This window comes from Marmota flaviventris, chromosome X, assembly GCF_047511675.1.
Source record: "Marmota flaviventris isolate mMarFla1 chromosome X, mMarFla1.hap1, whole genome shotgun sequence".
In the NCBI taxonomy this organism is placed as follows: Eukaryota; Metazoa; Chordata; class Mammalia; order Rodentia; family Sciuridae; genus Marmota; species Marmota flaviventris.
Genome location: NC_092518.1, coordinates 47,992,492 through 48,019,783, shown reverse-complemented (window position 1 = coordinate 48,019,783; position 27,292 = coordinate 47,992,492). Strand labels below are relative to the sequence as shown.

The 27,292-nt window shown below is 36.9% G+C and overlaps 1 protein-coding gene and 1 non-coding gene across 2 annotated transcripts in view; one reads left to right on the top strand and one right to left on the bottom strand.

The window, feature by feature from the left end:
* Nbdy (negative regulator of P-body association) overlaps positions 1-27,292 on the bottom strand; it is a 99,873-nt gene that overhangs the window by 549 nt on the left and 72,032 nt on the right. The gene's annotated exons all lie outside the window — the stretch shown is intronic.
* LOC114083563 (small nucleolar RNA SNORA70) lies at positions 6,815-6,949 on the top strand. The gene has a single exon (XR_003581164.1). It is a non-coding gene; the product is annotated as a small nucleolar RNA SNORA70 (small nucleolar RNA).

The following is a 27,292-nucleotide window of genomic DNA, read 5'->3' as shown; positions in this document are numbered from 1 at the left end:
CAATGACCCACCTCCTCCAGCCACAGCCTACCTGCCTAAAGTTACCACTCAGTTAATCCCTACCAGGGAATTAGTGCATTGATTAAAACTCTCATAATCCAACCCTTTCACCTCTAAATATTCTTGCATTGTCTCACCCATGCGTTTTTGGTCGACACCTAATATCTAAACCATAAACTTTTAATTTTATTATCTCATTAATACAATATAATTAAACACAATTGTGGGATTCATTATGCCATATTTATACTTGCACATAATATAATTTGACCAACCTCATTCCTCACTACCTTCCCTTTTCCTTCCTCCTCTCTCCCCTGATTCACTTGCTCTACTCCAATATACTCTCTTCTATTGTTGTTGCTGTTATTGTCATTATCATTGTTTTAATTAGTACATTATAATTATGTATATAATTGAGATTCATTGTGGTATATTCATATATAAACAAAGCATGATTTGGTAGATTTTATTCCCCCAATATTTCCCCACTTCATCCCTTCTCTCTTTTTCTCTCTATCCTCTTTCTCTACTCTATTGGTCTCCCTCATATTTTCATGAGACCTTTTTATTATTCCTTTTCTTTTTTACTTTCTAGATTCTACATATGAAAGAAAACATTAGACCTTTCATTTTCTGGGTCTGGTTATTTCACATATTATGATGTTCTCTAGTTGCATCCATTTAGCAGAAAATGACATAATTTCATTCTTTATGTCTGATATACCATATTTTCTTTATCCATTCATTCTTTGATGAGCATGTAGGCTGGTTCTATAACTTGCTTGTGGTGAATTGCACTGCTATTTGCTATTAATGGCATGCATTTGTCACAGTAGTATGCTGAATTTTAGTCCTTTGGGATACATACTGAGGGATCGGATATCTGGGTCATATGGTGGTTTCATTTCTAATCTTTGAACAATCTCCATACTGTTCTCCAAAGTGCTTTTACTAATTTACAGTCCCAATAACAACATATAAATGTACTTTTTCTCACATCCTCTTATTACTATTAGTATTCTTGATGGTTGCCATTCTGCCTTGAGTGAGGTTGTTGAACAGTTTTTAATATATTTGTTGACCATTTGTACATTTCTTCTTTTGAGAAATATCTATTTAGATCTTTCCTCCATTTATTGATTGGATTATTTCCTTTTTGATGTTAAGTTTCTTTAGTTCTGTATATACTCTGGATATGAATCCTCTATCAAAAGCATAGATCACCAAGATTTTCTCCCATTCTGTAGACTCTCCTGTCACACAGTTCATTGTTTCCTTTGCTGCATAGAAGCATTTTTAACTTTTGGTCATCCTACTTATTGATTCTTGGTTTTATTTCTTGAGTTTTAGGAGTCTTATTAAGAAAGTTAGTTCATGTGCCAATATGTAGAAGTGTTTTTTGTGTGATTCCTAGACCTTTGATTCAGTTTGAACTTATTTTGTGTGGGGTGAGAGATGTAGTTTCCTTATTCTATATGTAAATATTCAATTTTTCTAACAATATTTGTTGAAATTTTCTTCATTGTAGTTTTTGGCATCTTTATCAAAGATCAGATGATTCTATCTATTTGGATATGTCTCTGTTTCCTATTACATTGGCCTTCAAGTCTGTTTTATGCCAGTCCATGCTGTTTTTATTAATATAGCTCTGCAGAAAAATTAAGATGAGGTTTTGTGATGCCTCCAGCATTACTTATATTGCTCAGGATTGTTTTGGATACCCTTGATCTTATATTCTTCCAAATGAATTTTAGGACATTCTTTTATAATTCTGTAAAAAATGTCATTGACGTTTTGATGGGGATTGCATTAAATCTGTAGATTGTTTTTGATAATGTGGCCATTTTAGTATAATTAATTTTGTCTATCAAAGAACATGAGAGATCTTTCTATTGTCTAGTGTCTCCTTCAAATTATTTATTCAGTAGCTTTAATTTTCATTTTAGGCGTCTTTTACCTCTTTGGTAATGTTTGGTGCAAAGTATTTTTTAGGATATTATTAATACAAATTGTTTTTCTGATTGCTTTCTTGCAGATTCATTACTGATGTATAGGAGAGCTATTAATTTATGAATGTAGATTTTGTATCCTCTTACTTTGCTGAATTTGGTTTATCAGCTCTAGAAGTCTTTTGATGGAGTGTTTTGGACTTTCTGGGTATAGAATCATGTTATATGCAAACAGACACAGTTTGACTTATTTTTTTTTAATTTTTATCCCTTTAATTTTCTGTTCATGCCTGACTCTTCTTGCTAGAGTTCCAAGTACTATATTGCACAGGAGTGGTAACAGTAGATATCCTTTGTTTGTTCCTGATTTTAGAGGACATGATTTGGGATTTTCTCCTTTCAGTGTAATGTTAGATTGTGTTTGAGATAGATAGATAGATAGATAGATAGATAGATAGATAGATAGACAGACAGACACACATTTATGATGTTGAGAAAACTTCCATTAATCCCTAGTTTTCTCCAGTGTTTTAACATAAATTGGTGCTAATTTTTAAAAATATTTTTAGTTATAGATGGACACAATACCTTTATTTTATTTGTTTAGTTTTTTTATGTTGTGCTGAGGATTAAATCCAGTGCCTCAAATGTGCTAGGCAAGTGCTCTACCACTGAGCCACAACCCCAGTCCAAGGGTGCTAAATTTTGTTGAATGCTTTTTCTCCATCAATTAAAATACTCATGTGATTCTTGTCCTTAATTCTATTTATGTGATGAATTAACACTTATTGATTTGCATATGTTGAACCCACCTTGCATTCCTTGAATGAAACCAACTTGATCATGATGTACAATCTTCTTAATGTGTTTTTAAATGTAGATTCCTAATATTTTATTCAGAAGTTTTGCATCTAGGTTCATTGAGAATATTGTTCTATAGTTTTCTTATCTTGATGTAATAAATGGTTTTGGTACCCGGATGAGATTAGCATGACAGAATGCATTTCACAGAGATTTGGGTCATTGCCCTTTTTTATTTTTTATTTTGAGACAGGGTCTTGCTAAATTGCTTAGGGCCTCACTAGGTTGCTTAGGCTTGCCTCAAACTTGTGATTCTCCTGCCTCCTGCATTGCTGGGATTGCAGGTATGTACCACTGTGCCTGCCCATTTTTCTCTCTTCTTCTTCTTCTTCCTTTTTCTTTTTTTTTTTTTTTTTTTTTTTTTGGTTGGTTTTTCTAAGAGTTTATCAATCTTGTTTATCTTTTCAGAGAACTGACTCCTCATTTTATTGATTTTCTGTATTTTTTTTATTCTCTGTTTCATTAATTTTGGCTCTGATCTTAATTATTCATCATCTTCTTGTGATTTGGGCATTAGTTTGTCCCTGCTTTACCAGGACTGTGAGATGAAATACTAGATTGTTATTTATGATCTTTCTACTTTCTTTTTTAAAATTTTTATTCTAATTTGTTATATATGACAGCAAAATGCATTATAATTCATATTACATATATAGAGCACAATTTTTCATATCTCTGCTTGTATACAAAGTATATTCATACCATTCGTATCTTCTTCATACATGTACTTAGAGTAGTGATGTCCATCTCATTCCACCATCTTTTTTTACTCCCTTCCCTCCCCTTCTTTGTGCCCTATCTAGAGTTTGTCTAATCTTCCCATGCTCCCTGTTCCAACCCCATTATGAATCAGCCTCCTTATATCAGAGAAAACATTAGGCATTTGTTTTGGGGGGATTGGCTAACTTCACTTATTTCTACTTTCTTAGTGTGGGCATTTAAGATTATAAATTTTCTTCTTAGAAGAGCATTTATAGTGTCTCAGAGATTTTGGTATATCACTATTCTCATTTGATTCTAGGAAATATATATATTAGTTGTAGATAGACAAAATACCTTTATTTTATTTTTTTTTTTATTTTTATGTGGTACTGAGGATCAAACCTGGTGCCTCACACACACTAGGCAAGTGCTCTACCACTAAGCCACAATCCCAGCCCCTAAGAATTCTTTTTATTTCTTCTCTCATTTCCTCCATGATCCATTCCCCCATTCAAAAGAATATCTTTCAGTCTTCATATATTTATGTATTTTCTTTAATATTTTCTGCCATTTATTTCTTTTTTAATTTGCTTTATTTATTCTTTCTAGATACCATGACAATGGGATGTATTTTGATATTTATACATACCTTATTCTAATTAGGATCCCATTCTCGTGGTTGACATGATGTCCACTGGTCATTTATTAATATATGAACATAGGAAAGTTATGTCTGCTTCATTCTACTGTCTTTCTTATTCCTATCTCTTCTCCCTTCCCTTCATTCCCCTTTGTCTAATCCACTGATGTCAGTTCTTTCTTAATTGTTTGATAGAATTCTTGAGTAAAAACATTCAATCCTAAGCTTTTCTTTCCACAAAGATATTCTACTATTATTTCATCATGTCATTTTTTTAATGGTTTTCTCAGATTTATATAGCTTTCCGGTTTAACTTGATAGGATATATGTGTCCACAAACACATCCATATCATCTAGGTTTTCCAGTTTGTTAGTATATGGTTGTTCCTTTGTTTCTCTCTGGTATCTGTAATAATATATTCTTTTTCATCTTTTATTTATTTTTGTCTTCTCACATCTTTCTTTTTTGTGGGGGGATGCCATGGATTGAACCCAGGGGCACTTGGCCACTGAGCCACATCTCCAGCCTTATTTTGTATTTTGATGACAGGGTCCCACTGAGTTGCTTAGTGCCTTGCTGTTGCTGAGTCTGGCTTTGAACACACAATCCTCCTGCCTCAGCCTCATGAGTTCCTGGGATTACAGGTGTGTGCCACCACACTCAGCTTACTTCTTTCTTGACTCATTTCGCTAAACGTTGGTCAATTTTGTCTATCTTTCAGGAAATAAAACAACTCACATCATTGATGTTTGTGGGGTTTTTTTTGTCTCTATTCTTGTGTCTTTTCCCTCTGTGTTCTTTATTTCTTTTCTCCTAGTAATTTTGGTTGATTTTTTCTTCTTTTTCAAGGTTCTTGAGATGCTTAGATTTTTTGTTTGCTATATTTCTATTATTTTATGTAGGTCCTTATTGCTACAAATTTTTATCTTATAGCTACTTTTATTAAATACTGTAAATTTGAATATGTTATGTTTTCATCTTAATTTTTAATGAATTTCCTAATTTTCTTTTTAGTTGCTTTAGTGACTGTTCAATAACTTGTTGTTTATTCTTTATATAATTCCTAAAGTTTTATCTGTTGCTGATTATTAGTTTTACTCCATTTGTGGTTTTAAAAAATAATAAATTTTTATTTTGTTTTTTATTTTATTGGTTCCTCTTTTATTAGTTATACATAATAGTAGAATCCATTTTGATATGATTATACAAGCATGGGTATATCATATTCTAATTAGGACTGCATTCTTCTGGGTGGGCATGATGGTGAGATTCATTTAGGTATTTTCATATGTGTATATAAGAAAATTATGTTAGATTTATTTCTTTGAAATTTGTTTTGTGACCCAATATATGATCTACTTTAGAGAATGTTTCATTTCCTGATGAGAAGAATATATAATATGTAGCTATTTGATGAAATCTTCTGTAATATTTTTAGGTTCATTTGGTCTGTAATATAGTTTAACTCTTCTATCTCTTTGTTGATATTTTCTCTGGATGATCTTCCCATTGAAGAAAGTGGGAAATTGAGGTTTCCCACTATTGTTTTAGAATTTATCTCTGTTACAGATGTAGTAATGTTTGTATTTTAAAATTGTGTGTTTAAGCTTTATGTGTTGTGTTAGTCACTTTCTTTCTGACACTGTAACAAATACCTGAGATAATCAACTTAAAGGAGAAAAATTTTTTGTTGCTCACAGTTTTGCAGGTTTCAATCAATGTTTGGTTGTCTTGTTGCTTTGAAATTTTTGACAAAGCAGAATACCATAGCAGGAGCTTGTGATGAGGCAGTTTCTCACTTCAAGGCAATCAAAAAGTGAAACAGAGAGAGGAGGGGGGCTTGAGCCAAATATTCCCTTTTAAGGAATATGAACCCAGTGATCAAACTTCTTTTCACTAGACTACATATCCTAAAGATTCCACCACCTCCTCATTTGCCACAAATTGTTAACCAAACCTTTAATAAATGGGCATTCTCTGGGGCTGGGTTGTAGCTCAGTGGTAGAGCACTTGCCTAGCATGTGAGGCACTGGGTTTGACTCTCAGCACCACATATAAATAAATAAACAGAGGCCCATTGACAACTAAAATATTTAAAAGAAATGGGCATTCTGGGGACAGTTCCACATCATAATCAGTGTTTATATATTTATATTCATTATAACTTCTTGTCAATCAATACGTAGTAGAGTTCTTTGTCTTTTTACATTTCTCTTTAAGTATAGTTTACTTGATACAGTTACAGCTATTTCTGCTCACTTTTGATTTCTGTTTTTGGTTTCAGAATGCAGAAAAGAAAAAATTATAAAGATTTTAAGAATTACAGACTCCGGGCTGGGGTTGTGGCTCAGTGGTAAAGAGCTTGCCTCACATGTGCAGGGCCCTGGGTTCAATCACCAGCACCACATAGAAATAAATAAATAAAATAAAGGTATTGTGTCCAACTACAACTAAAAAGATATTTTTTAAAAAAAGGAATTACAGACTCCAACATTGAGTAGATAGGAAGTTTGAGCAGAGGTTTAAATACAACATAATGAACAGCATGACTCAAGATAGGACCTGCACTTCCCACCAGAGCTGGTGATTGCTGGGAAGGAGAACCATCTTAAAACCATTATCCAGGCTTTCTGCATGGAGGATCAAAACTCTTTGCATCTGCATCTAATTAAGCTGACTGGGTTCCTTTACTTGTGGTGGCCCAGTGTGCAATGGCTGCAAACAGCAATCTCCTTGGTAGTGTATGCAGCCTGTTGCTCATATGGTTTGCCCTAAGGGACCTTGGAGACAGCACTTCGAGTAGATGTTCATATTTCTGATCTCATGATGTCCCCCATCTAGGCTTCAAACAGGGATGAGGGGTGCCTTTCGGAAACCCCAGAGTACCGGGGTTTCAGGGTTCATGTTGGCCAAGTCATCATGTCCATCCGCACCAAGCTGCAGAACAAGGAACATGTGATTGAGGCCCTATGCAGGGCCAAGTTCAAGTTCCCTGGCTGCCAGAAGATCCACATCTCAAAGAAGTGGGGCTTTACTTTACCAAATTTAATGCTGGTGAATTTGAAGACATGGTGGCTGAGAAGCGGCTCATTCTTGATGGCTGTAGGGTCAAATATATCCCCAATTGTGGTCCTCTGGACAAGTGGCGAGCCCTGCATTCATTAGGGCTTCCACTGTGCTGTCCCCTTCTTAATCACCCACACACCAATAAATCCTGTATTGTTAAAATAAAAGAAGAAGAAGAAGAAGAAGAAGAAGAGAAAAATCTTTCCAGTTTTCTGTATTCTCTCTTTTTTATTTTATCCTCTTTTTAACCTCCCCAAGACCCAATGACCTCCTTTTCATCTTTTTTCACTTGCTTGGCTTGTGTTCAGACCAAAACATCCCAGATTCAGGACTGAGTCTATGGCATGAACCCACTGAGTACTTTAGAATGCAAGACTAATAGCAGGCCCCTTGAAACTGGTGGTTTAGAGCTATGCAGGCCCTTGCATGCCAACTACAGTCTAGTACAATTTAAAGGCTAAGGGTCAGAGAGATAGCTACTATTAATCCCGAGTTTACAGATGCATATACACCCTCTGCACTCAAGGCAAGTTGTAGTTTGGGACTTTCAGAGTCAACTGCCAATACAGAGAAGGCCAGGACACTTGCTTCTCCACTGCATAGTTAGTATAGGGGCCTTTTAGACCCTTCCCAACTGTACCCAAAAAGTTCAGAGCATCCACTGAGGCCCCAGAGAATCAGCACATGGGGCAATCAGTGCTACTGTTGCTGTCCTGGAGAAAGGGAAAGATAATTACTATTAATTACTATTAATCCTGGAGGCATGGCTGCACACAAACCCACTTCACTCAATGTGATTAATTACATGGGTCTTTCAGGGCCTCCTGATCCCCACACCCCCAGAAAAAAGTTGAGTACCCGCTGAAGTTGTGGGGATTTCAAAGATTGGGCTTTCAGACCCATCCCAAATGCCCCAGAGAAGGACAGATTAACATATTTGCAGTTAACCTCAAGGACACAGCATTTTACACAGAGCAAAATGTTTCTCTCCCAGTCAGGGAAAACATAGGCAACAGGGCTAAAGAAATTTAGGTAATTCCACCAAACCATCCTAAGATTTTTTAGGCAGCCAGAAATGTCATTAAAACATGGAAACCACACAAGATGGTGCCAGAGGTGGGCAGGTGAGGTTGGCATGGATAGGTACAAGAACCTGAGAGTTAAAGAAGAATATGGAAGACAGATCTAGACAGGTCAAGAGCTAAGTATACTGCTGAGAAGGCTGGTGTGTTTTTTTGCTACCCTCATGTCCAGAATCTCTCAGAGATTATACAATCAAGGCTTTAGTATCTACTATTCCTCCAAATATCTGGCATAATTCAAAGTAAGAATGTTCACTAAGAATTCCCTTCATCTCAGATATATCAGCAAGGAGTAACTTTAAATTCTTTATATATATATATATATATATATATATATATATATATATATATATATATATATTTAGTTTTTGGCAGACACAACATCTTTGTGTTTTTTGGTTTTTTGTTTTTTTTTTTTTGTATGTGGTGCTGAGGATCAAACCCCGGCCGCACGCATGCCAGGCGAGCGCGATACCGCTTGAGCCACATCCCCAGCCCCAGCCCACTTCTAAACTGTGAGTGGAAGAAAATATTTTAATATATTTTTTCAGAGTTTTTAGAATGTAGTTTTTTCTCAAATATTCACATTTATAGATGGTAATCAGCTCTCCTCAAAATGATGTAAGAGGTTTTCAAAACATAGTAAATACATTAAGTGATTTCTTTCACATAGTTATACCCCTTGTTCAGGACACATAATGCAGTAAAAGCAGCCTATAAAATAGTCCTCCAGACAACAGAAGAATAAAGGTCATTCCAGAAGATGGGCAGATCTCAATATAGAAGTATAGGAAAAATAACAACTGATCTGCACCAAGGCACATTATAACAAAAATACCTTGCATACAGAATAAGGATAGAATTTTAAAGGCCACAAGTGAAAAGTATCAGATTACATATAGAGGAAACCAACTTGGATCTCAGCTGATTTCTCAACCCAGACACTCAAAGCTAGGAGGTCCGGAAATCATATATATCAAGCTCTGAAAGAAAATTAATTCCAACCAGGAATTCTATATCCAGAAAAATTAAGGTCAGATCAGAAGATGAAATAAAAACCTTCCATGATAAACAAAAGTTAAAAGAATCCACAAGTAGAAAGCCTATACAGAACATTCTCAGTAAAATATTCTATGAGGACGAGATGGGGAAAAAAAGTGAAAACCAGCAAAGGGAGAAAATACACTAAAAGAAAAGTCAATCAAAGGAGAAACTAAGTCAAATTAAAAATAGGAAACCAAAATGCCTGGGACTACAAATTAATCTCAGTAATAACCCTGAATGTTAATGGCCTAAACTCATTAATCAAAAGACATAGTCTGGCAGATTGGATCAAAAAACAAGACCCAACAATATGCTGTTTCCAAGAGACTTACCTCATAGACAAAGAAATTCACTGACTGAAGATGAAAGGATGGGGAAAAAAAAACATATTACTCACATGGATCAAGTAAACAAGCAGAGGTTTCCTCATATCAGATAAAATGGACTTTAAGCCAAAGTTAAAAAGAAAGGAAAAAGAATAATATTATATACTGCTTACAGGAAAAATACATCAACAAGACATAACAATCATAAACACTCATGCCCCAAACAATGGAGCATCTATGCACATCAAAAAACCCTTCCAATTTCAAGAACTAAATAGACCACAACACAATAATATTGGCTGATTTTTAACACACCACTCTCACTACTGGATAGATCCTCCAAACAAATGTAAACAAAGAAACTATAGAACTAAATAATACAATTAATAATTTAGACTTAATGGACATATATAGAATATTTCATTCATCAATGATTCGACACACCTTCTTCTCAGCAAATAAATACAGCTATCTCATACTAGACAAAGGCACCAAAAAATGTACATTGGAGAAAATATATCCTCTTCAACAAATGGTTCTAGGAAAACTGGAAATCCATATGTAGCAAAATGAAATCAAACTTTTAACTCTCACCCTGCATGTAACTCAGCTAAAAGTGGATCAAATACTTAGGCACTAAACAGAAACCCTGCACCTAATAGAAGAAAAAGTTGGCCCAGATCATGTTGGCTTAGGACCTGACTTCTTTTTTTTTAAGAGAGAGAGAGAGAGAGAGAATTTTAATATTTATTTTTCAGTTTTCGGTGGACACAACATCTTTATTTTTATTTTATGTGGTGCTGAGGATCGAACCCAGTGCCCCGCGCATGTCAGGCAAGCGTGTTACCGCTTGAGCCACATCTCAAGCCCAGGACTTGACTTCTTTAACAAGACTCCTAAAGCACAAAGAGTAAAATCAAGAATCAATAAATGGGATGGATTCAAGCTAAAAAGTCTCAGCAAAGGAAACAATCAATCACATGATGAGAGAGCCTACAGAACGGGGGGAAAATCTTTACCACATGCACCTCAGATAAAGCACTAATCTCCAGGATATATATAAAGAACTCAGAAAATTTAACACCAAAAACCAAATAACCCAATCAATAAATGAGCAAAGGAAATGAACAGACACTTCATAGAAGAAGAAATACAATCAATCAACAAACTTATGAAAAAATGTTCATCATCTCTAGCAATTAGAGAAGTGCAAATCAAAACTAAGATTTCATCTCACTCCAACCAGAATGGCAATTTTCAAGAATACAAGCAATAAGAAGTGTTGGCGAGGATGTGGGGGAAAAGTACACTCATTTGCAGCTGGTGGAACCACAAATTTGTGCAACCACTCTGGAAAGCATTATGGAGATACCTTAGAAATCTTGGAATAAATCCACCATTTGACACAGCTATCCCACTCCTCAGTCTATACCCAAAAGACTTAAATCAGCATACTACAATGCCACAGCCTCATCAATGTTTATAACAACTCAATTCACAATAGCTAAACTATAGAACCAACCTAGGTGTCCTTCAAAAGATGAATGGATAAAGAAAATGTGGTATATATACAATGAAATATTACTCAGCCTTAAGGAAGAATGAAATTATAGCATTTGCATGTAAATGGATGGAACTAGAGAATACCATGCTAAGTGAAATAAGCCAATCTCCAAAAACCAAAAGCCAAATATTTTCTCTATTATGCAGATACTGAGCCATAGTATTATGGAGGGATAGGGAAGAAAGAAGGAAATTTGGTTGGTGTAGAGGGGAGTGAGGGGAGGGTTGTAGTTGTGGAGATGGTAGAAAGAGATAGACATTATTACCCTATATACATGTATGATTACACTACTGAAGTGACTGCATCATTTAGAGCCAGAGAAATGAGAAGTTGTGCTCCATTGATATACAATATGTCAAAATGCATTCTACTGTCATGTATAACTAACTAGAACAAATAAATAAATAAATTATGAAGAAAATAGGTCATAATATTTGTGGAGAGATACTTCTTTTAAAGCAACAAAATTTCAGATGAGGACAAGTCCTTTATGCACTTAAGAAAAACATATTGTTCATTTCCTCTACTTGCATGACTAATAAGTACAGCTACAACCTGTTTTAAAACCATAAAACTTAGGCACAAAGGTGAACCTCTGGCATGTGCAACCAAAGAGTTCTTTTTAAAAAAAGCTGTAGTCATGATAAAATAGACTCATTAAAGACATAAACTCAATTATCCTTAAAAAAAAAAAAAAACATCAATAAATAGGATGGATTCAATCTAAAAAGCAAAGAAAACAACAATGGAATATTACTCAGCCATAAAGAAGAATGAAATAATGGCATTTGCCCATAAATGGAAATAACTGGAGACAATCATGTTAAGTGAAATAAGCCAGTCCCCACAAACCAAAGATTGAATGTTCTTTCTGATATATGGATGCTAACACACAATGGGGCAGGGAAGAATAGAAGTTCATTGGATTAGAAAAAGGGGAAAGAAGAGAAGGGAATGGGGGAAGGGAATAGAAAGGACAGTAGAGTGAATTGCACATTACTTTCTTATGTTCATATATGAATACACCACCCCTGAAACTCCACATAATGTACAACCACAAAAATGGGATCCTAATGAGAATACCTTATACTCCATGTATGTATGTATAATATCTCATAATATACTCTACTGTCATGTAAGTCTAAAAAATACAAATAAAAACTAAAAAATAAAAAATAAATAACATGATATAATGTAATATAATAGATGAATCACCTCACATGCACAAGGCCCTGGGTTCCATACCCCGCACTAAAAAGAAAAAAGACATAATAGATGGAGAAAATGAGTTAAAATTTCCTCTAAGCCAAAATGCTCAGATTTGAGTGAAAGTGATATAAGTGAAAGTGGATTAATTGTAGACTACGCTAATATAATCTCTCCTGTTCTTATAAGGTTGGAATCTACCAAGTATAGGGTATAATGAGATGGGTTACACCCTGTTAAAATTCCTATCAGCTTTCACCAAATGAGTTAGGGTGGAATATAGGCTGTGCAAGACATTTCTCACCCAACAAATTAAGGAGGAATGCATGCATTGGGATTACATATTCTTTCTAGAGGCTTTAAGTCTGTGTACCTGGGGGCATGGCAAATGTTGGAGCCCCAAACAGCCCTTCTCGCTGACCACCTTTAGCAGAATGTGGACCATGCTGGGTCTATGTTAGTTCTTGAGGTTTTTTAGTCTGCACACCTAGGGGTGTGGCCAATTTGGGGGCCAAAGTAAGCCCTTCACAGACTGAGTTTTGACAGGATGTGGACTGTACCAGATGAGCATATATTCACTTTGGAGTTTCTTATTATGTGTGCTCAGGGGTGTGTCAGGTATCAAAGCTGCAGCAGATCCCTGGATGTTTCTGAGGTGGGCAGAACACCTATCTGTGCTGGAGGATAGGTTATGGAAACTGAATAATCTACTATCCTTGATCCTTACACCTTCATACCTGGCCCTCACAGGAAACCACACCTGAATTGTGTTGCTTCAAGTCACAGAGGGCAGGTCTTCCAGAGGGCAGTGCCCTTCATTCCACTCCCCATTACAGCCTGCATAGAACTTCAGCATAGAACTACCTGTGGTTCTACCCTACAGCATAGAACTCTCTGTGGTTTTATTTCAAAGACATTCTCCCATTGTCTGCCCAGTGAATGTGTCAAGGGTGTCCACAGAAACACTGTTATGTGACTGTGCCAGGTTTTCTGATCCCTAGACCATCATAGTCTCAGAAAATAAGATCTTTCTCAGGATGTTTTCTGACTACTGCACTCTGAGAGTTTGGTGAAAGATTCAGTGAATTTCTTCTCTAAAACTAGCTTGTTGTGCAAGTTTAAGTTATGTTTTGGAGTGCAGCCTTGTATGCCATGCTGTGACTCTTTCTCTTTTACATTTACTCCCTCAGAGGGAAGAATCCTCTGCCCCTGCCCAATGTGCTGGGTGCCAGGTGCTGAGGTACTCTGCTTCATTTACTTGTTATTCTGCCTCATCTCTGGATTTTACCATGTTTTGTTTTCTCTGCTTTCAATTTCCAGTGCTCACCCATAGCTACTTACCTCCATGTGTAGTTAAACATTTATTTATTTGGTTTTATCCCATTAAGGAGCAAGCTAGTGTTGGGTTCCTCTGCCATCTTGCCTAGAATCTATGATACTTCTTTAAAGCAACTACTTTGAATTCTTCATTAGGCAGCTTATATATCTCCATTTCCTTGGGTCTGGCTTCTGAGTAATTATTGTGCTTTTGGTAGTGTTATATATCCTTGGTTTTTTCATGTTTCTTGTTGCCTGACACTGATGACTTGCACATTTAAATTAAGGACTTGAGACCGGAGGAGGAAGCCGCCCGGCACCAGCGAAACCAGACCGGAGGAGGAAGCCGCCCATCGCCCGCCAAGCCAGACCGGAGGAGGAAGCCGCCCATCGCCCGCCAAGCCAGACCGGAGGAGGAAGCCGCCCGGCGCCAAGCCAGACGGGAGGAGGAAGCCGCCCGGCGCCAAGCCAGACGGGAGGAGGAAGCCCAGCCCCGCCCCATGTGCTAGTCCGGAGGAAACCCATCAACCCTTAAAACCCATTAAAGGGGGTGTGGCTACCAGCACGGTTCTGCAGCTGATCCAGGTACCCGGTTTCCAACTCCCCCACCCTTAGCTGCGATAACTCAAAATATTTCCCACAAGCTTTTGGGGGTTGTAGCTATCAACGCAAAACAACAACTGTACAGGCACATGGTTTCTACCTCAGAGACTAGAGTAGGGAAGATACAGATGGAAGCTCATTTCCTTTCACACTGGCTATACCCACCACCCTGAATACAGAGGCTCAAGCTAGGAATAGACAACGCCACCTACTAGAAGCAAGGAAAACAGTGATCTGAGAGACTTTTTTTCTCTCTTTCTCTCTTTTCTTCTGTCTCTTCCATAACTTCAACATATGTGAAACCAAGAACTGTGCATGAACAACCGAATTACCAAAGTAATATAATATAGAGGAATTGCATATACCCCACCTTCCCCCCATTTTTTTTCTTTATTTCTATCTTACTTTCCTTTTCCTTCTCTCTTATTTCTATTTTCTTCCTTGTTATTTTTTTCTTTTTTTTTTTCATTCGTATTCTCTCTATCCCACTTTCAATCTCCTAACTTTTGCTATCTATACATAGGGTAACTATCTAATTATAGATAGGAGGTTGAGTCTATACATTCTTCTATAAATTACCAGTCTATTGGTTAGAGTTCTCCAAAGGTGCTAAGTTAGTTTAACCTCATACCCTCACTCCTTTCCCTCTAAGTATAACATCCTTTGTCTGAAATTAAGTTTTCTATATGCCACCAGATATGGTATGCCTTTTATGAAACTAATGAATATATTCTTAAGTAATAATTAAAACCAATATCTATAGACTTAGAATCTAACTATAAATGTATTAATAATGAAAACTTGTGCTTAGATAATGTACTGTTGATATTGGGAACTGTTAACATTGTCTTTCTCCGCAAAAGGGGAAAAACATTAACACAACAGTTTCACAAAGCTAGAAAGAATCATGAGCAGTATGAAAAGACAAGGAAAGAAAGGACCACAAACAATACAGGTCGATTCAACATTAGATGAGGTAATATCTGCAGCTGATGGAATGTCAGACAAAGAGTTGAGGATATACATGCTTCACATGATCTGGAGTCTCAAGGAAGACATTATACAGCAAATTCAGACAATGAAAGATCACTTTGACAATGAATTACATAAACAAATCCAGGAAGCAAAAGATCAATTCTATAGGGAGATAGAGGATATAAAAAACAAACAGAAATCCTGGAAATGCAGGAAACAATAAACCAAATTAAAAACTCAAATGAGAGTATTACCAGCAAAGTAGAACACTTAGAAGATAGAGCTTCAGACAATGAAGACAAAGTTTTTCAACTTGAAAAGAACATAGACTGCTCAGCGAGAATGTTAAGAAATCATGAGCAGAACATCCAAGAATTATGGGATAACATAAAGAAACCAAACCTAAGAGTTATTGGGATACAAGAAGGTTTAAAGGTCCAAACCAAGGGAATGAGCAATCTATTCAATGAAATAATACTAGAAAACTTCCCAGACTTAAAGAATGAAAAAGAAATCCAAATACTAGAAGCCTACAGGACACCGAATGTACAAAATCATAAGAGATCCACACCTAGACACATTATAATGAAGATGCCCAACATACAGAATAAGGAGAGAATCTTAAAAGCCACAAGAGAGAGGAAGCAGATTACATTTAGGGGTAAACCAATCAGGATAACAGCTGATCTTTCAACACAGACTCTGAAAGCTAGAAGATCCTGGAACAACATATTTCAAACTCTGAAAGAAAAAGAGTTCCAACCAAGAATCATGTATCCAGCGAAATTAAGCTTCAGGATTGAAGATGAAATAAAAATCTTCCACGATAAACAAAAGTTAAAAGAATTTGCAGCTAGAAAACCAGCTCTTCAAAACATCCTTGGCAAAACATTACAGGAAGAGGAAATGGAAAATAACAATGAAAACCAAGAGCGGGAGGTAGTACAGTAAAGGAAAAACTAATCATAGAGGAAAAACAAATCATGTTAAGTAACATACATAATCAAATATGGCTGGAAGTACAAACCATATCTCAATAGTAACCCTAAATGTTAATGGCTTAAATGCACCAATCAAAAGACATAGGCTAGTAGAATGGATTAAAAAAAAGATCCAACAATATGCTGCCTACAGGAGACTCATCTGATAGGAAAAGACATACACAGACTAAAGGTGAAAGGTTGGGAAAAATCATATCACTCATTGGGACCCCGGAAGCAAGCAGGGGTGTCCATACTTGTATCAAATAAAATAGACTTCAAGCCAAAGTTAATCAAAAGGGATAAACAAGGACACTACATACTGCTCAAGGGAACCATACACCAACAAGACTTGACGATCATTAATATATATATACCCCAAACAATGGTGCAGCTACGTTCATCAAACAAACTCTTCTCAAGTTCAAGAGTCAAATAGACCACAACACAATAATCATGGGAGATTTTAACACACCTCTCTCACCACTGGACAGATCTTCCAAACAGAAGTTGAATAAAGAAACCATAGAGCTCAATAATACAATTAATAATTTAGACTTAATTGATATATACAGAATATACCACCCAACATCAAGTGGATACACTTTCTTCTCAGCAGCACATGGATCCTTCTCAAAAATAGACCATATATTATGTCACAGGGCAAATCTTAGTAATTACAAAGGAGTAGAGATACTACCATGCATTTTATCTGATCATAATGGAATGAAATTGGAAATCAATAATAAAATGAGAAAGGAAAAATCCTACATCACATGGAGATTAAACAATATGCTACTGAATGAACAAAGGGTTACAGAAGACATCAAAGAGGAAATTAAAAAATTCTTAGAGGTAAATGAAAACTCAGACACAACATATCGAAATCTCTGGGACACTATGAAAGCAGTACTAAGAGGAAAATTCATATCATGGAGTTCATTCCTTAAAAGAAGGAAAAGCCAACAAATAAATGACCTCACACTACACCTCGAAGCCTTAGAAAAAGAAGAACAAATCAGCAGCAAATACAGTAGAAGGCAATAAATAATTAAAATTAGAGCTGAAATCAATGAAATTGAAACAAAAGAAACAATCGAAAAAAATTGACAAAACTAAAAGTTGGTTCTTTGAAAAAATAAAGAAGATTGATAGACCACTAGCCACGCTAACAAAGAGAAGAAGAGAGAGAACCCAAATTACTAGCTTATGGGATGAAAAAGGCAACATCACGACAGACAATTCAGAAATACAGAAGATAATTAGAAATTATTTTGAAACCCTATACTCTAATAAAATAGAAGATACTGAAGGCATCGATAAATTCCTTAAGACATATGAACTACCCAGATTGAGTCAGGATGATATAAACAACCTAAACAGACCAATATCAAGTGAGGAAATAGAAGAAGCAATCAAAAGACTACCAACCAAGAAAAGCCCAGGACCAGATGGATATACAGCAGAGTTTTACAAGAACTTTAAAGAAGAAATAATACCAATACTCTACAATCTATTTCAGGAGATAGAAAAAGAGGGAGAACTTCCAAATTCATTCTATGAGGCCAATATCACCCTGATTCCCAAACCAGATAAAGACACCTCAAAGAAAGAAAACTACAGACCAATATCCCTAATGAATTTAGATGAAAAAATCCTTAATAAAATTCTGGCAAATCGGATACAAAAACATATCAAAAAGATCGTGAACCATAATCAAGTAGGATTCATCCCTGGGATGCAAGGCTGGTTCAATATACAGAAATCAATAAACGTTATTCACCACATCAATAGACTTAAAGATAAGAACCATATGATCATCTCGATAGATGCAGAAAAAGCATTCAACAAAGTACAGCATCCCTTTATGTTCAAAACACTAGAAAAACTAGGGATAACAGGAACTTACCTCAACATTGTAAAAGCTATGTATGCTAAGCCTCAGGCTAGCATCATTCTAAATGGAGAAAAACTGAAGGCATTCCCTCTAAAATCTGGAACAAGACAGGGATGCCCTCCCTCACCACTTCTATTCAATATAGTTCTCGAAATACTGGCCAGAACAATTTGACAGACAAAAGAAATTAAAGGCATTAAGATAGGAAAAGAAGAACTTAAATTATCACTATTTGTGGATGATATGATCCTATACCTAGAAGACCCAAAAGGGTCTACAAAGAAACTACTAGAGCTAATAAATGAATTCAGGAAAGTGGCAGGATATAAAATCAGCACGCATAAGTCAAAGGCATTCCTGTATATCAGCGACAAATCTTCTGAAATGGAAATGAGGAAAACCACCCCATCACAATATCCTCAAAAAAATAAAATAAAATACTTGGGAATCAACCTAACAAAAGAGGTGAAAGATTTATACAATGAAAACTACAGAACCCTAAAGAGAGAAATAGAAGATCTTAGAAGATGGAAAAATATACCCTGTTCATGGATAAGCAGAACTAATATGATCAAAATGGCAATATTACCAAAAGTTCTCTATAGGTTCAATGCAATGCCAATCAAAATCCCAACAGCATTTCTTGTAGAAATAGATAAAGCAATCATGAAATTCATATGGAAAAATAAAAGACCCAGAATAGCAAAAGGAATTCTAAGCAGGAAGTGTGAATCAGGAGGTATAGCGATACCAGATTTCAAACTGTACTACAGAGCAATAGTAACAAAAACAGCATGGTACTGGTACCAAAACAGGCGGGTGGACCAATGGTACAGAATAGAGGACACAGAAACCAATCCACAAAACTACAACTATCTTATATTTGATAAAGGGGCTAAAAGCATGCAATGGAGGAAGGATAGCATCTTCAACAAATGGTGCTGGGAAAACTGGAAATCCATATGCAACAAAATGAAACTGAATCCCTTTCTCTCGCCATGCCCAAAAGTTAATTCAAAATGGATCAAGGAGCTTGATATCAAATCAGAGACACGCCGTCTGATAGAAGAAAAAGTTGGCTACAATCTACATACTGTGGGGTCAGGCTCCAAATTCCTCAATAGGACACCCATAGCACAAAAGTTAATAACTAGAATCAACAAATGAGACTTACTTAAACTAAAAAGTTTTTTCTCAGCAAAAGAAACAATAAGAGAGGTAAATAGGGAGCCTACATCCTGGGAACAAATCTTTACTCCTCACACTTCAGATAGAGCCCTAATATCCAGAGTATACAAAGAACTCAAAAAATTAGACAATAAGATAACAAATAACCCAATCAACAAATGGGCCAAGGACCTGAACAGACATTTCTCAGAGGAGGACATACAATCAATCAACAAGTACATTAAAAAATGCTCACCATCTCTAGCAGTCAGAGAAATGCAAATCAAAACCACCCTAAGATACCATCTCACTCCAGTAAGATTGGCAGCCATGATGAAGTCAAACAACAAGTGCTGGCGAGGATGTGGGGAAAAGGGTACACTTGTACATTGCTGGTGGGACTGCAAATTGATGCGGCCAATTTGGAAAGCAGTATGGAGATTCCTGGGAAAGCTGGAAATGGAACCACCATTTGACCCAGCTATTGCCCTTCTCGGACTATTCCCTGAAGACCTTAAAAGAGCATACTATAGGGATACGGCTACATCGATGTTCATAGGAGCACAATTCACAACTTAGATGGAACCAACTTAGATGCCCTTCAATAGATGAATGGATTAAAAAATGTGGCATTTATACACAATGGAGTATTACTCAGCACTAAAAAATGACAAAATCATGGAATTTGCAGGGAAATGGATGGCGCTAGTGCAGATTATGCTAAGTAAAGCTAGCCAATCCCTAAAAAACAAATGCCAAATGTCTTCTTTGATATAAGGAGTGTAACTAAAAACAGAGCAGGGAGGAAGAGCATGAGAAAAAGATTAACATTAAACAGGGACAAGAGGTGGGAGGGAAAGGGAGAGAGAAGGGAAATTGCATGGAAATGGAAGGAGACCCTCATTTTTTTTTTAATATTTATTTTTTAGTTGTAGTTGAACACAATATCTTTATTTATTTATTTTATGTGGTGCTGAGGATTGAACCCAGAGCCTCGCACATACTAGGCAAATGCTCTACCACTGAGCCGCAACCCCAGCCCAACCCTCATTGTTATACAAAATTACATATAAGAGGATGTGAGGGGAAAGGGAAAAAAATCAAGGGAGAGAAATGAATTACAGTAGATGGGGTAGAGAGAGAAGATGGGAGGGGAGGGGAGGGGAGGGGGGATAGTAGAGGATAGGAAAGATAGCAAAATACAACAGTCACTAGTATGGCAATATGTAAAAACGTGGATGTGTAACGGATGTGATTCTGCAATCTGTTTACGGGGTAAAAATGGGAGTTCATAACCCACTTGAATCAAATGTATGAAATATGATATGTCAAGAGCTTTGTAATGTTTTGAACAACCAATAAAATAAAATGAATTAAGGACTTACTCTAGTCCTTGCGGACTTGCTTTGATTGGGCAGGCCATCTGTCACAATACAGTGGTGAGCGTGAATTGAGCATGAAGCCTCCCTTCACTGGGATGGACCTCAACAAGGGTGAGATTTTCAAGGATGAGCTGGAACCCGAGTATAATGAATGTAGACTTGGAGCTTGTATCCACAGGAGGCAGCATCAAGACTGGGTCTAGATGGGCTGACCAGCTGCTAAGGCAAGCATTGAGCTTGAGTCTACAGGGGCAGACCAGGCACTCTGACACCAGAGTTAACTGAATGGGGTTGGAGCCTGAGTATACAGGAGCTAGCCTGGTGGGTGGGTTGACTTATTACTTAAAGTTACAGGGGCAGGTCTATATCTTGGATCCACAGTGGCCGGCATGGAGCTTGGGTCTGCAAAGTTGTTTCTGGAACAAAACAACTGGAGTCTAGCACTGGAATCTATGGGGATAGGCCTGGACTCTGGTCTCCTGCAGGAGGTCTGGACCCTGTGCTCCCTGGAGTCAAGTTCAACTAGGACTGACCTAGAACTTGGGGTCAGTCTGATGCTGTGGCCATTGCGTTCATATTGTCTGGTCTGGAGCCTAGGATTTCAAGTGCAGGTCTGGATCAAAGAGCCACTGGGACTGACCTCTCAATATTTATTTCACAACATCTGCTTTAACTACTTATTGAACAAATTATAGAATTATTTTATATTTTAATATATGAGCCATAATAGTATGGAATTTTCAGATTTACTAGATACTTAGAAAAAATGCATTTATTTTTATTGTAATTCAGATGATAATGTTATCTCTTCTACATCCCTGTAAGAATCATTACACTAGAATATAATACAAAATGTACCTATAAATCTCTAAGGAAATTCTCTATCAATTCATGCACTTTATTAAGATCTTCTTAAAGTTTTTATTTTTTAAATGTAGATTGACACAATACCTTTATTTTATTTTTTATTTTTATGTGGTACTGAGGATTGAATCCAGTGCCTCTCACGTGTTAGGCAAACACTCTACCAGTGAGCCACAACCCAGCCCTTATTAAGATCTTCACTAACCGGGCTTGGTTGCAGATGCCTATAATCCCAGTGGCTCAGGAGGCTGAAGCAGAAGGATTGTGAGTTCAAAGCCAACCTCAGCAAAATCAAGGCACTAAGCAACTCAGTGAGACCCTGTCTCTAAATAAAATACAAAATAGGGCTGGGGATGTGGCTCAGTGGTCTAGTGCCTCTGAGTTCAATCCCTGGTACCCCTACCCCATCCCCCCAGGAAAAGATCTTCACTAAATTTTTCTCAATATCCTTGTATTTTTTCACCATAATTTTTATAAATGTTTTAATTAGGATAACCTATGTAATACTGAGCATTTTAGAAGGAAAGTAGAATATTAGAAAAGCAAATGAACCATCTTAACCAAACAAATAGGATGTAGAAGAACATGGGATAAGGATTTATATAACAAGATACAAGCACCCTAGAAAAATTGGCAGTAAATTGAAGAAAATGTACTGGGAACTTCATTCTTTTTAAGATTTTAGGCATGTCTCCCTTCGTTGATATATTCACAGTACAGTGAAGGAAAGTAGTCATTTGTAGGAAAAGGCCAAATTTTTCTAATTTTGGTACTGTATTATATTTGGACTTCTTATGAAATATTTACTTAAAATTCACAACTTACTAGATTTTAGTCACATATCTCTAACAGCAATGAGAAACAAAATTTATAAGGACCTTTATTAGACCTGTGAAATTTTAAAGTATACAGTAAGGACTGGTGTCAACAAAAGAAAGCACAGGTTGGTTACTGCAAGACAATATCATGGGTGTTATCTGCTTTGATGAGTTCACATGGCCCAGGCTTCAATCTGAAAAGTCTACAACCTGATCTTACATATGTCCTAGAATTCATCCAAATTCAGGAAGTGAAATCATACTTATTACATCCTACGACTGAAATATTTTTAAACAATGCAGAAGTACAATTTATTAATTTGTAATAACAAATGCAATTACTATACAGGACAGATATATCATTCAAGCAAGAAACACCCCACTTTCCCTTTTAAACAAGTTATATGAGAAGCAAAGTTTTAGAAGAGCTCTTGAAAAAGAGCTTGATAAAGATTTTGATTCAATGAAAATCACAGAATGCTAACAACTTGAATCTTTCTTGATATCTGATATTATATTTGACTGCAAAATGAAAATTTATCTTTTAGGTGGATCATTGGTTGCTACCACCCTAAGCATATTTTTAGCAGAAAATAGCTGCAATGTTTCACTTTTGTGGTTCTTGCTTTACATCATTGATCAATCAGCCCCAATATTTGCCCATGACCATTTTACACATTCTTATGTTCTTTAAAAAAATATATACTTATTTAAACAAATAAAAAATGAGTGCAGTCAAGCTATGTATAACCTAAATAATATATATAAAAGTCCTATTGCTGTGGAAAAGGAAAAAAAAAGTCCTATTGCCACCAAACTTTTAACATTCCTTGGTCCTCCTCTATGTCCAAGATTAAAACATAGGTATCAGGGGCTGGGGTTCTGGCTCAGTGATCCAGTGATTGCCTAGCATGTGTGAGGCACTGGGTTTGATTCTCAGCACTGCATATAAATAAATAAAATAAAGATCCATTGACAAATAAAAATTATTTTTAAAACATAAGTACCAGTTCTTTCTAGATAATTTTCAATGTATTTGAATGTAGACATATACAGTACTTACAATAACATAAAGTTTTAGACTTAGAATATGACTTAGAATATATAATAGAAATTATATCATCAAAACCTTCTTCTCTACAATTTTACTTTACCCACATGAGAAGGTCTTAATGACTTTTCTTTATCAACATTGATTTACTAAAATACTTCAACTACCTCATAATATTACATTGTACATCAGCATAATTTATAGGATTAGTCTTCTGTTGAAGTCATTTACCATGATTGCAACTTTTATTAAAAACAATGAAGTTATTAATAAGTGGTAGCATTTACATAAGCTCCACAAGTGTAATATAAGTCAAAATACACAAACATTACATTTAGAATGCTGTTAAAACACATTAAAATTTTACACTTTCATGGAGAGCACATAATTCACACTATATTTATAAATAATAGATATTCTGGAGACATTTGACTGTTGCAAATATGATGGGAAAGGAGTGAAGTAAAAAAAATTGATCATTACAGGCCATGTATATTTTGTACTCTATGAACTGTATGTTCTATAATATTTTATAATTTTTATGCTACTAGATTTGATAACAAAGCTACAATGTCACATAAATAATAAATAGCATTGGACCACATAGTACTGCAAAAGAACTTTTTTAATGTGTTTTTTAAATGACTCCAAAAAAGGAAATAATAATTGAACACATGAAAATAATTTTAAATATAAAAATGTTGAGTTTATTCAGTCTTCCAAAAAGCCTATATAGGTATAAACCAATAATCCCCAAAGACACACCACAAAAAAAAAATAACTAAAAAGAAAAAAACAACAGTCTATGAGAAAAAGAAATATGTTTCAATTTATTGGTAAAACACTAATTTCTATCATAAGAAGGCAAAGAAATACAGTAAATATTGATAAATCAGCCAAGTAAAATAATTCTCAACACAGTAAAAAGATTAACTATCTTCCCCAAATAAAGTGCAGGATATAATAAAAAATGTAAGTTGTGCTACACTGTGTTTGAGGGAAATGGGACAAAGAACAGAAATATCATAATGTCAAAATTAATCCTAATTTATATAAGTAAAAAGAACAAATAAAAAGAAAAACCTGCACAAATAAAAAATAAAATAAAATGCTTAGCATATTTTATGTGTTCAATGATACTTAGATGTTCTTACTTTTTATTCATACCATGAGGTTCATGGTTCCTCGTGGTCATAGCAAACTATTCCTAGCCACAGGATCTTCCCAAACCTCTTATTATTCAAGGCTGTTGTTTAAATTTTAAAAACTTATGCAATTATTTACCTTGATATTCAGCTTTCATGCTGGCTGTACTTTTTATTCACTTTGTATAAGTATCTTACACTGTCTCTGAGCTCACAGAATGAGACCCCTTTCTCCTCTTGGTACCTAATGATGGACAAACTCTCCCCACCTGTGCTCCACTGTTCTGTACTATACAAGAAGCCTTTGGCTGGACTCTTTTCATGGTTTGCATGTGAGGTGCTCCCGAAAATCTCATGTGTGAGACAGTGGAAGAAGGTTTAGAGATGAAATTATTAGGTTACGAGAGCCTTAACCCAGTCAGTGAATTCATCCTCTGACAGGGATTGAATGATATCTGAAGTCAGGTAGAGTGTGGCTGGAGGAGGTGGTTCATTGGGGCTGTGCCTTTTGAGTATATATATTTTGTATCTGGCGATTTTAGTCAGTTTGTGTCTGTCTGTCTCTCTGTCTCTCTGACCACACTCTTCCACCATGATGTTGAGCCTCATCTGGAACCCAGAGGAATGGAGCTAGCTGTCTATGGACTGAGACATCTGAAACCATGAGCCCCAAAATAAAGTTTTCCTCCTTAAAATTGTTCTCATCGGGTCTTTTAGTCATAGCAGTGAAAAAGTTAACTAAAACACTTCTTCCCTCACTTTCAGCTCCAAGGAATTTGCTTCTTAAAAGTTAATGGATCAGGGGCAGGGGCTGTGGCTCAGTGATAGCTCACTTGCCTAGCATGTGTGAGGCACTGGATTTGATTCTCAGCACCACATATAAATAATTTTTTTTAAAAAAAGGTCTATCAACAACTAAAAAATAAATTAAAAATTTTTAAAAAGGTAATGGATCAGGCCAGGTATATGCCTATAATCCTACTGGCTAGGGAGGCTGAGGCAAGAGGATCCTGAGTTCAAAGCCAGCCTCAGCAAAAGTGAGGCACTAAGCAACTCAGTGAGACCCTGTCTCTAAGTAAAATACAAAGTAGGGCTGGGGATGTGGCTCAATCTTGGAATGCCCCTGCGTTAAATTCCCAGTACCCCCTCCCCTAAAAAAGGTAATGAATCAGAGGAGTACAGGAAGTGGAAAGACTGCAGGAGAGAGGAGGGATAGGAAAAGAGAGAAATGGTGGGATAAAAACTGACCAAACTATCCTATGTACATATATGAATATATCAAAGTGAATTTAACCTTTGTTTATCTATAAAGTACTAATTTAAAAAAAAAAAAACTACAAATAAATAGAAGTAAAACCCAGTAGAGAAAAGGGAACTGGAGAGGGAGGAGGGATGAAAGGGGGAAGTACTAGGGACTGAATTGGAGTAAATTATATTCTATGCTTGTATGAATACATCAAAATGAACCCCAATATTAAAAAAAAAGTCATGGAAAAAAGAGCAGCTATATCACAAAAAAAGAAAAAGGAAAAAATAGTGATTGAAGTACAATATGGAAAAAAACAGAGAATGTGTAAGGGAAGAGAGAGAGAGAGAGAGAGAGAGAGAGAGAGAGAGAGAGAGAGAACCTGTGAAGGAAGGGTTGGGGGATGCATGCTAGAAACCTAGGTCTGTGTCAAAAGGGACCCATACCAAGAGGGGAATCCAGAGTAAATGAAAAATGAGTTAGGTTTGCCCACAAACAGCCTGTTTTGCCTCCAAGGTGCCCAGGCACAGCAGGTCCACACCCCATCTGAAGGTCCCAAGGGCGTCCAGTGACTGGAGATTACAAAGGAAAGGAGAGGAAAACTACACTGCGGGGGGAGGGGGGGCGTAGGAAAAGGGGTGACTGTCATTTCTGGAACCACAGTGCCATCTAGCGGAAACAGTTTCTGAAAACCCCAGGCAGAAGGGACACTTGCTCCAGTAGTCAGGTGGCCTGGGTGGTGTGCAATGGGGTTGTGGGACTGGAATGAGTGTACTCCAGCCAAGGACAATCTCCCCACCAGGGGTCCAAAGCACAGGGGGAAGCCTGCGTGCCCTCGGGACCCTACCCAGGGGCCTTAGGACCCTCCAGGCAGTAGAGTAGCACCAACCAGCACAGGGGGCGGAGCTTCCTGTGGCGCCATTTTAGGACGGGCCCAGGAGAAGCCACTGGCCACTGACTGAGCTGAGTTCTGGCCTTGCGGTCTGGGGTCTTAGGTCAAGAGTTGCAGGTGCTCCTGCCTGAGGTCAGCACACGCTGAGGCCAGGAGGCCCCTTTCCTCGCCGGGAAGATAGCAGTCTGTGGCAGCTATGGAGGGCCGCCCACTGTCAGCCTTTTCTTCCTCCCTGCTCCCTGGTGGAGGAGTCAGGGTGTCCCTTGTGCTTGGAATGAGCTGGGGCAAGTGCCAGCCAGGGCGTAACCGTCCACCTTGGTTCGCGGTAGCCATGGGTTGATGGCAAGTGGCGGTGGTGGATCGCGGCCCTGATTCCTGCACGGAGCTCGGCTGGACTGGGCCCTGGTGCCCAATCGGCTCCACTCATCAGAAACTCATTCCACTTGATGGCGGTAGAGCACTACACTTCCCAAAGTTGATGCCACCTGCCTCTCCGCTCCACTCTCCCCCC